The sequence below is a fragment of the Mustela erminea genome, chromosome 1 (genome assembly GCF_009829155.1).
Source record: "Mustela erminea isolate mMusErm1 chromosome 1, mMusErm1.Pri, whole genome shotgun sequence".
NCBI classification, from domain to species: domain Eukaryota; kingdom Metazoa; phylum Chordata; class Mammalia; order Carnivora; family Mustelidae; genus Mustela; species Mustela erminea.
The window spans coordinates 217574971-217583477 of NC_045614.1; positions in this window are offsets into that span (position 1 = coordinate 217574971).

Sequence of the window (8507 nt, forward strand, 5' to 3'; positions counted from 1 at the left end):
TCAGTTGTTCGGCTTTTTTTTTGTTTTTGTTTTTTGTTTTTTTAGAAAACAGCTTACAGAAAGAAAGAGGTATATTTTAAAATTTGTTGCTTTCTGTTAACTCGATTTTCTCTAGTAGTAACCCAGTAGTAACTCTAATTACTACCCAGTAGTAACTACTCACTGCTAGGAGTGACTAGTGAAGCCCATAAGCGTCTACACCGCGTGTTGGTGTTGGCCGGAGTTCTGAAGCCCCAAGTTCGCTTAGAACAGGACGGCGGGGCTGAGCGGAGAGGCCGAGAAAGGCGTGTTTCTAGGAGTGGAGGTGGCGTGTGTGGGGGACGTTGGGTGGGGCCCCCCAGAGGTGATCGTGGCTTCTAGCAGAGCCAGAGAAGAAGGGGAGGCAGACACCGGGGGTCCCGGAGAGGTGACCGCAGATCAGTAGGCGGCTCTGAGGGAGCGTGTCTTTGTGACCTCGTGGAAGACCTTGTAAGACCCTAGACACGTAAAGATAGGCTAACCCAGAAGTGGACTTGGCCAGACCCGCAGGGAGCGTCTCTGTTGCGCGGAGGCCACCGTGGACTGGGAGCGGGCGACAGACTGAGTGGGCCGTGCTTCTGTCCCAGCGCCTGCCCCCGACGAGTCCTTACTGGCTAGGGTTCCGGGGTCCTGCAGATTCAGAGAATGAGACTGGCAGTGGCCAGAGAAGCCCGGAGGACAGGAGCCGGCAGTCAGGCCGGATCCGGGCGGCCGGCGAGCCCACGGGGGAGCGTGGCCGGCCCTGCAGATGGCTGTGGCTCTCGAGCCGAGGTGCGGGCGGTCGTTCCGAGTTTGCCTGGAAGCGGGAGCCTGGGGTTGGAGCATCACTGGGACCCCTGCCGCCGGGACCTCCTCCCGGGGCTCCAGGGAGCGGTAGCCGGGGTGCTCTGGCCCCACGCGTCCCGACCAGGGGACTGTGTCCACTTCCCATGCGGACCATGGCGTAGACACTCCCTGGAAGTCAGAGCCAAGGGGACAGGGCAGGGCTGCGTGGAGGGATGCACCTGTGGGGGGCGGGCGCCCGAACCCCGTGACCGTAGCAAGCTCGTGTTCCCAGGTCTGCTTTGGAGGACTGCTTTCTCGACAGGGTGGGGTGCCGCCTAACTGCTGATGGGACGGATGGAAATCTGGGTTGATCTGGGGGAACAGCAGAGACCCGGTAGATGGTCCTCATGCCCCCGGCGGGCGTACCCCTTCCGACAGGCCGTGAGCGTGCATGCGTCTTTTGAACCGACGTGCTGGGTTTAGGTTTCACTCTTGCTTTTACACCTTCAGAATCCTCCAGCCAGACCACTGTCCCGTGTGTCTGCCCTGCCGTCAGCTTTCGGCAGGCCCTGCACCCGGGCCCCCGAGGGGGTCTCCCTGCTCCTGCCCCACCCCTGCAGAAGACCCCGGCGAGGCTGGGAGGTGGTGGGCAGGTTCTGGGGCACCCGCAGTGCCGCCCACCTGTGCCTCTGACCACAAACCCGGCCTTACAGAGTGGGAGGAAGTGGGCCTCCTGGGATCAGGGCCGCATCCAGGGTCCAGAAAGTTCTCTGGGCCCCCCTAGAAGCAGTGGTCTTTATGAGGCAGCATGGGATGGTTCCTGTCCTCGGGGATTAAGGCTCTTACATGAGGGACTGGCTAGGGTGGGGGCAGGGTCATGCCTGCACACCTCTGAGGGGGTCTCTCCGGTCCCCTGGCCCGCTCCCCAAGCTGCCTCGCCAGCCCCCGTGTGAGGGAGCGCTGCACCCTGATGGCCAGCTGTCTTCTTACCCCTTCCTGTGCTGGGCTAAAGGGGAGCCCATCCGCGTCCGCTCCTGTCCCAGAGGGCGTTGTCTTTCTTGGGAGGTCAGGCATCTGGGGGCCTTGCCGCTGCAGCTCTGAGCTGGAGAAGTCAGGACCTGGTGGGTTACCCAGTGTCCTTACCGTCGGGGGCACACTCGCGTGGCTTCTCCATCGGAAGGGGAAGCGGAGCCGCCGCACAGTCGGCGGGACTTCCGACGTGTTGGCGCGTCTCTGCCAACAGCGCTGCCACAGCTCCCGGAGGTAAGTGAGACTGTGCGGAACACACCTGGGCCGGGCCCTGCCTGGGAGCGAGGGCTCGAGGGCGGGCGGTGGGCGGGTGCCCACGGTGGGAGGGAGGGGCCTCCCAAGCTCTCGGCACCGGCGGTCCACAAGTTAAACATGGGTGTCGGGGGCGCCTGGGGGGCTCACTGGGTTAAGCCTCTGCCTTCCGCTCAGGTCATGATCTCAGGGTCCTGGGATCGAGCCCCGCATCGGGCTCTCTGCTCAGCAGGGAGCCTGCTTCCTCCTCTCTGCCTACTCGTGATCTTGTCTGTCAAATAAATAAAATCTTGTAAAAAATCGGGTGTCAGGAGGGAGGACTGGGACTTGGGAGTCACTTTTACTTAGAACTGGAGAGACGGTTTCATGGTCCCCTGTGTGCCCTCGAGCTGCGACCCTGCTCCCCGTGGCAGTGCTTGTGTCCTAGGCGCGGTGGCTCCCGAGGCCGCAGCAGTGCGCCAGCCGCACGCGCTCTTCCAGGACCCTGTCCGTCGAGCAAACCCTGTCTCCGGAGGGTTAGGGACTGCCTGGCCATCCCGGCACCTCCTGGCACCGGGCTGGAGAGGCTCTGACCCGCCCCGTGGTGCTTCCTCTGTGCCCTCCCCTCCCCCATCCGCTGTGTCCCCTGGTCCTCTCCTGGCTCCTCTCTGGCTCTTGAGAGCTTCTCGGGGTCCACACGCGGGCTTCGCGGGTCCTTGCCTTCCCTTGAACTTGTGAACCGTGAGTGAACTTGTGAACCCGTTCAGAACAGACGCGACCTTTGACGTGAGTCCGTGCCGCGAGAGCGGTCTGTCCGGCTTTGTTGTACACGTCACAGAAGGTCCCAGTGCTCTACACTTCAGTTCTGGGCAGCCGCCCGCAGATGCCCCCCCGGCACAAGCCCGGCACAGCGCACGAGGGCCCCTGCCTAGCCAGGCTGGGGCAGAGCCACCTCTGCACAGGACCTGTCCCCGCCCCACGCCCTGCCTCCCCTGTGCCTGCTCCTGCGCGGCCGGCAGGCCCGGCCTCCCTGGCTCTCCCCGCCCGGCTCTGGGTTGTTCTGGGCAAGCCTCAGGGGGGATGGCTGGGAAGCTCCCCCGTTCTCTGGCCTTTGGGGTCTCTGCGGTAAGAGCATTGCCCCGACATGGCCACCAAGACCGTTGGAAACCGTGGGCTCGCCCGGTGCAGAGCATTTGCACACACGGGTCTGTGTGTGGGAGTTGCCACGCATGACCTCCAGACCAGCAAGCCGGCCCGAGTGACCAAAGTCTGCCCCTGGGAAGATGCCGCTCCGGCCAGGCCGTCCGGGAGCAAGGCCAAGTGCTCCTGCAGGGGCTGGGGGCAGAGGGCGCGGGGGGGCAGCTCTGCCCAGCCCCGAGTGTGTTGCCTGCTCCTCCCGGTCCCTCGGAGCTGCCGGGACGCTGCAGGCTCACCTGCCCCAGGGCCCGTGTGCTGGCTGTTTGCGCGGCTGGGGGCCCTGACCTGCCTTCCGCCAGGCGGACCCACACGGCTCTCCGGTCTCCAGGGTCACCATTTGGTGGGATGTGGCCGCTTCGCTCCCCCTCACCCTCTGGCTCTCTTCCTGTTTCTTGTTTTCATCGTAGTAAAATACACGGAACATAAAACACAGCACCGGACTATGCCACAGGCGTCCAGTTTTGCGGCATTAAGTCCATCCGTGCAGCCATCAGCGCCATCTCCCTCCGGAACGTCCCGTCTTCCCAAACGGAAGCTCTGTCCTCCTCAAACACAGCCCCACACCCCTCCCTGGTCTGTGTTTTGTGTTCACTGCTCTGACCCTTGGAGTTGGCTCTGCGAGCAGAATCCGACGGGGTTTGTCCTCGTGTGGTTTCTTTCGCGGAGCGCGGTGTTAGGTTCAACCCTGCAGCGTGGGTCGGAACCCTCCCTGCGGAGGCCGCGGGCATGCACGGCGCAGGTGTCTCAGGTCTTATTTGGCTCCTCCCACCAGAAGGGAAGGTCTGGTGCCACGTGTTTGTGACTCGGCTGGGACTGGTGTCTGGTGTCCAGGGACGCCCGGTGTCTGCGGGATGCTCACGTGGGCTGCCCTCCCCAGACGCTGTGCGGATGTCCCAAGCAGCCGGCAGAGGGCGTGCCCGGGAGGCGGGGCGCGACACCTGCCCGCCGGCACCCCCCACCGCGGGGATTTTCTGCTCCTGACTGTCGCTTGTCTGGCAGCTGGAGAACAGTCTTGCTTGTGGCCTGTGTCTCTGAGCACAAGAGAAGGCGGCTCGGCCAGCAGCCTCCCGAGGGGTGCAGTGGGACTGACGCTACCTGAAGCCCAGGTGACAACGCCCAGGAGGGGCTGTCTGGGGCCAGAGTCTTTCCAGCCTTGGTCAGAGTGTCACGGAGGACGGCGAAGGGACCGAGCGTGCGGCCATCCCTAGGTGGCCACGGAGGAAACGTCCCCACTTGGCGCTTCTTGTTGCAAGAGACAGTGGCTCGTTTGGCAAGAAGGACACTGCCAGGAAACCCAGACTCCAGTGGTCCCGGAGCCAGAGGACCGGGGCCAGGCCGGCCGCCGAGCCACCACCGCTGGTCGCCCCGGGAGTGGGCAGACACCACGCCGTGCCCCCACCATGGATGCAGCCGTGCTGCCCTCCACGCCCAGATCCTGCGGGGGGCGCCACGTCCTCCTTCCCGGCGGCATGAGGTGGCGTCGGATCCCCAAGCCCGTCCGGTGCCTGCATCCCGGCTGCAAAGGATGTTGGGAGAGCGAGCGGCGCTTCTGCAGCGGGGAAGGCAGGCTGTGTCTCGCCGGGACGTGCCGGGAGGTGAGGAGGTCCACGGCGCAGAACAGTGCTCACCTGTGGGCAGGACCAGGAGCCATCCGAGTTCCCCGGCCCGACTCGGCAGGAGGAGGGGGTCGGCTGCCAGCCACGTGGGACGCTCACATGGACCCCAGGAGCTCCGCTGGCGCCCCCGGGACACTATGTCCTGAGCCAGCTGTCACCTGTGCAGGTTCCCTTAAAAAGGGCGCCCTCGGGAAAGGGCAGCGTGTGGCCACCCCCCCGCCCATTTGATCTTTCTTGTTCCTTAGGACAGACACCCCCACCACTGCCCTTTTAAGCTGAGCCTACGGCCCCACGACAAACGACCCCAAAGTCCAGCTTCCCTCGCAGGCAGGGGGGGCCGCGCCCCAGAGTTCAGCTCCGCGGGCAGGGCAGTCTCCTGTGCTCACCACGGCCAGCCATGTGCAGAGCGGGGTGGGGACCTCCCGCTTAGGGACCAGGTGTTCCTGAGCAGGAACTGCTTATCACTGTGTGTCGGGCGGCACCGGCTGCTCTGGGCCAGGGGACGCGGGCACAGGAGGGCAGTGCGCCAGCAACAGTGGCCTTGTCGCGCAAGGCCTGCGGCTCTGGAGAAGCAGTGTCTGAGGGGGACGGCGGGGGCCAGCCTGGAAGGGGCTCCTGAGCCGCGGCCGGGAAGCTCCTGACCTTCCCTGAGCACAACCTCACGTGGCCCCAGGGGCCGTCCCCTGGGTCCCCAGCCCTTCATGGGAGGAACGAGGGCCAGGCCGCAGGGCGGGGGGCTGCCGGCTTCCGCAGCCAGCGTGGGCAGCCGGGGCAGGCTGAAGGCCCACCGGGGAGGTGTGTTCCCGCTGGCCCTGGGGTGCAGACCCTGAGGTCAGGCCCCGGCTGGGGTGCCCAGGGGAGCAGAGGCTCAGAGCTCCACAGAGAGCGTCACTGTCCTACGGTCTAGCCCGTGGTCCCCAGGGAGCAGGCTGTGACGGTGCTGGACTGTCCAGTACGGACATTGTTGCGGGAAAGTGACCTGCTGACCCGTCAGGAGTCTTGGGACAGACACGGGCCACCAGACAGGACTATCCTCTCCATCCGGCCCCTGGTTCACAGAAGCCTAATACGACGACTACCCAGTTTCAGAAACGTAGCCAAGATACTTTCCTTTCGGTCCAGAAACTAACCTTTACCGGCTTCGTGTGTAAAAAGGTTTTTTTTTTTTGTTTTTTAAGTCACTGTTCTGCTCCGATCCAGGCCGAGGTCCAGGCGGCTTACCACGAACGCAGGCAAGTCCCAGACCCACCCAGCCCGGGTGTAGACTCCGAAGCGCCAGGCTGCCCTCGAGACACAGCGGCTCCGGCCCCCGGCCACAGCCCGTGCCCCCCGCCTGTGTGGCTCCGAACCCTCGCCTTACTCCTTGTGATCTAGTGACATCCTTCTGTAGGGTGCGGACCCCGCTGCCCCCGGGCCCTCCCACCAGCACAGACCCCCTTCCTATGGTTTATGCTAACGTTTGTGTGGGTCCCCACTCCGTGTTTCTGGGTTTTAGGAAGCAGCCCTCGCTCCCAGCCCAGCTGTGTTCGGCACCATGCCTGCCGCTCTCGGACAGCAGACCCGCCGCCACCACGGGCTCGGACCGCGAGGACGGCCTGTCCATGGATTCTTCTCCGTCGTCGAGTCTGTACATAACCTACAGCTTAGCTTACTGTAAAAATACAGTAGAAACGGAACAGGCCATGTGTTCACGGTGTATGTTACCAGCAAGGCTTCTGGTCAGTGGTCGGCGGGAGCGGTTACATTTCTTTTTCAAGATTCTGTTGGAGAGAGCGAGCGAGAGAGAACCCGAGCAGGGGGGTGGGAGAGGGAGAAGCAGGCTCCCCGCTGAGCAGGGAGCCCGATGCGGGGCTCGATCCCAGGACCCAGAGATCATGACCTGAGCCGAAGACACACTCAACCTACGGAGCCTCCCAGGCGCCCCAGCAGTTAAGCTTCTGTGGAACAGAAGGTTACAGGTTCTTTACTGCAGGGCAGAAAGGCTGGCGCCCCCTAGCCTGGGCTGTTGAAGGGCCAACAGTCCCGTCTTCATTCAGACGGCCTTCTCGTGGTGTTTCCTAGGGACAAAAGCAACCCCTACTTTCTACCAGCCTCGTGACTGGATGTTTGCAGGCCTCTGATGTTCCCTCCCCTCCGAGCGCCCCCTGGAGCCGTCTGTCCTGCTACAGCCCACGGCAGACTCGCCCTGTCAGGGACCTGCCCCCCAACCGTTCGGGGTGACCTGGAACTTGCTGGGGGGAGCACCTCTCCCAGGGCCTGCGTCCCCAGCTTGCGGTTAAGGGAGGGCCTGGCTGGTATTCCTCCCCGTTCCGATGGTTTCAGGCTCTGCTCCCTCATCTCCCAGCCTCCGCAAGCTAGAGATCAAGTCAGACGCCTTCCTCCTTCCCAGACTACATAGGTGATGGGTTTCCTCACCCACCTCTGGAAGCTGCTTTCGGATCCTGTCCCCAGTGACCGAACATCTCACAGTGATGTTACCGCGAGAGTCCTTCCCCATCCGTGGGGCGGGGTGCCGGATGGACCCTCTCGACTTCCAAAATCACGTCTTTTAGTCTGGGAAGGTTCTTGAATTACTTCGCTGATTTCTTTCCCTGCTTTCTTTTTTCTCTCTGGAACTGTTTCTAGTCAAATATCGGAATCCAAGAAGCGCAAAGAATTCCGAGCACAAGAAACATAAAGCAAAATACATCAAGATACACCATGATTGGGCGCCTGGGTGGCTCAGTGGGTTAAGCCTCTGCCTTCGCCTCAGGTCATGATCTCAGGGTCCTGGGATCAAGCCCCGCAACGGACTCTCTGCTCAGCGGGGAGCCTGCTTCCTCCTCTCTCTCTCTGCCTTTCTGCCTACTTGTGATCTCTGTCAAATAAAATCTTAAAAAAAAAAAAAAGATACACCATGATTTCCAAAATAATACTAAAAACGAACAAAAGCTGGAGGGCTCACAGTTCCTGATTTCAAAAACTTACTACCGAAGCAACAGTCATCAAAATGGTGTGGTACTGGCCTAAGGACGTATCTACTGACCAAGGAGAATTCAGAGCCTAGAAATAAACACTTCCATCTCTGGATTTTCAAAGCCAAGACCGTTCGATGGGGGACACTCTCTAACAGACAGACATCCACATACCAAAAAAAAAAAAAAAAAAAAAAAAAAAAGCCTGGATCTCTACCTCACACTCTGTATAAAAATGAACTTGAAATGGGTTAATAAACCAAATATGGCAGCTAAAACTAAAAGTCTTAGAAGAAAACAGGTGTAAAGTATCATGACCTTGGATCTGGCAGTGGGTTTGTACATATAAGAGCAAAGATAACAAAAGAAAGAAACTGAACTTCGTCAAAGCTGAAGGTGTTGTAAGCTAGAAGAGGAACAGTCACCCACAGAATGGGTGGAAACCTCTGCAAGTCACGATCAGATAAGGGTCTAGTATCTATGATCTATAAACAGGGGCGCCTGGTTGGCTCAGTCATTGGGGGTCTGTCTTCGGCTCAGGACATGATCCCAGGGTCCTGGGATCCAGCCCGCATCAGGCTCTCTGCTCAGCGGGGAGCCTGCTTCTCCCCCTCCCCCTCCCACTCCCCCTGCTCGTGTTCCCTCTCCTGCGGTTTCTGTCAAATAAAAAGAAATAAAGAAAAATCTTAAAAAATAT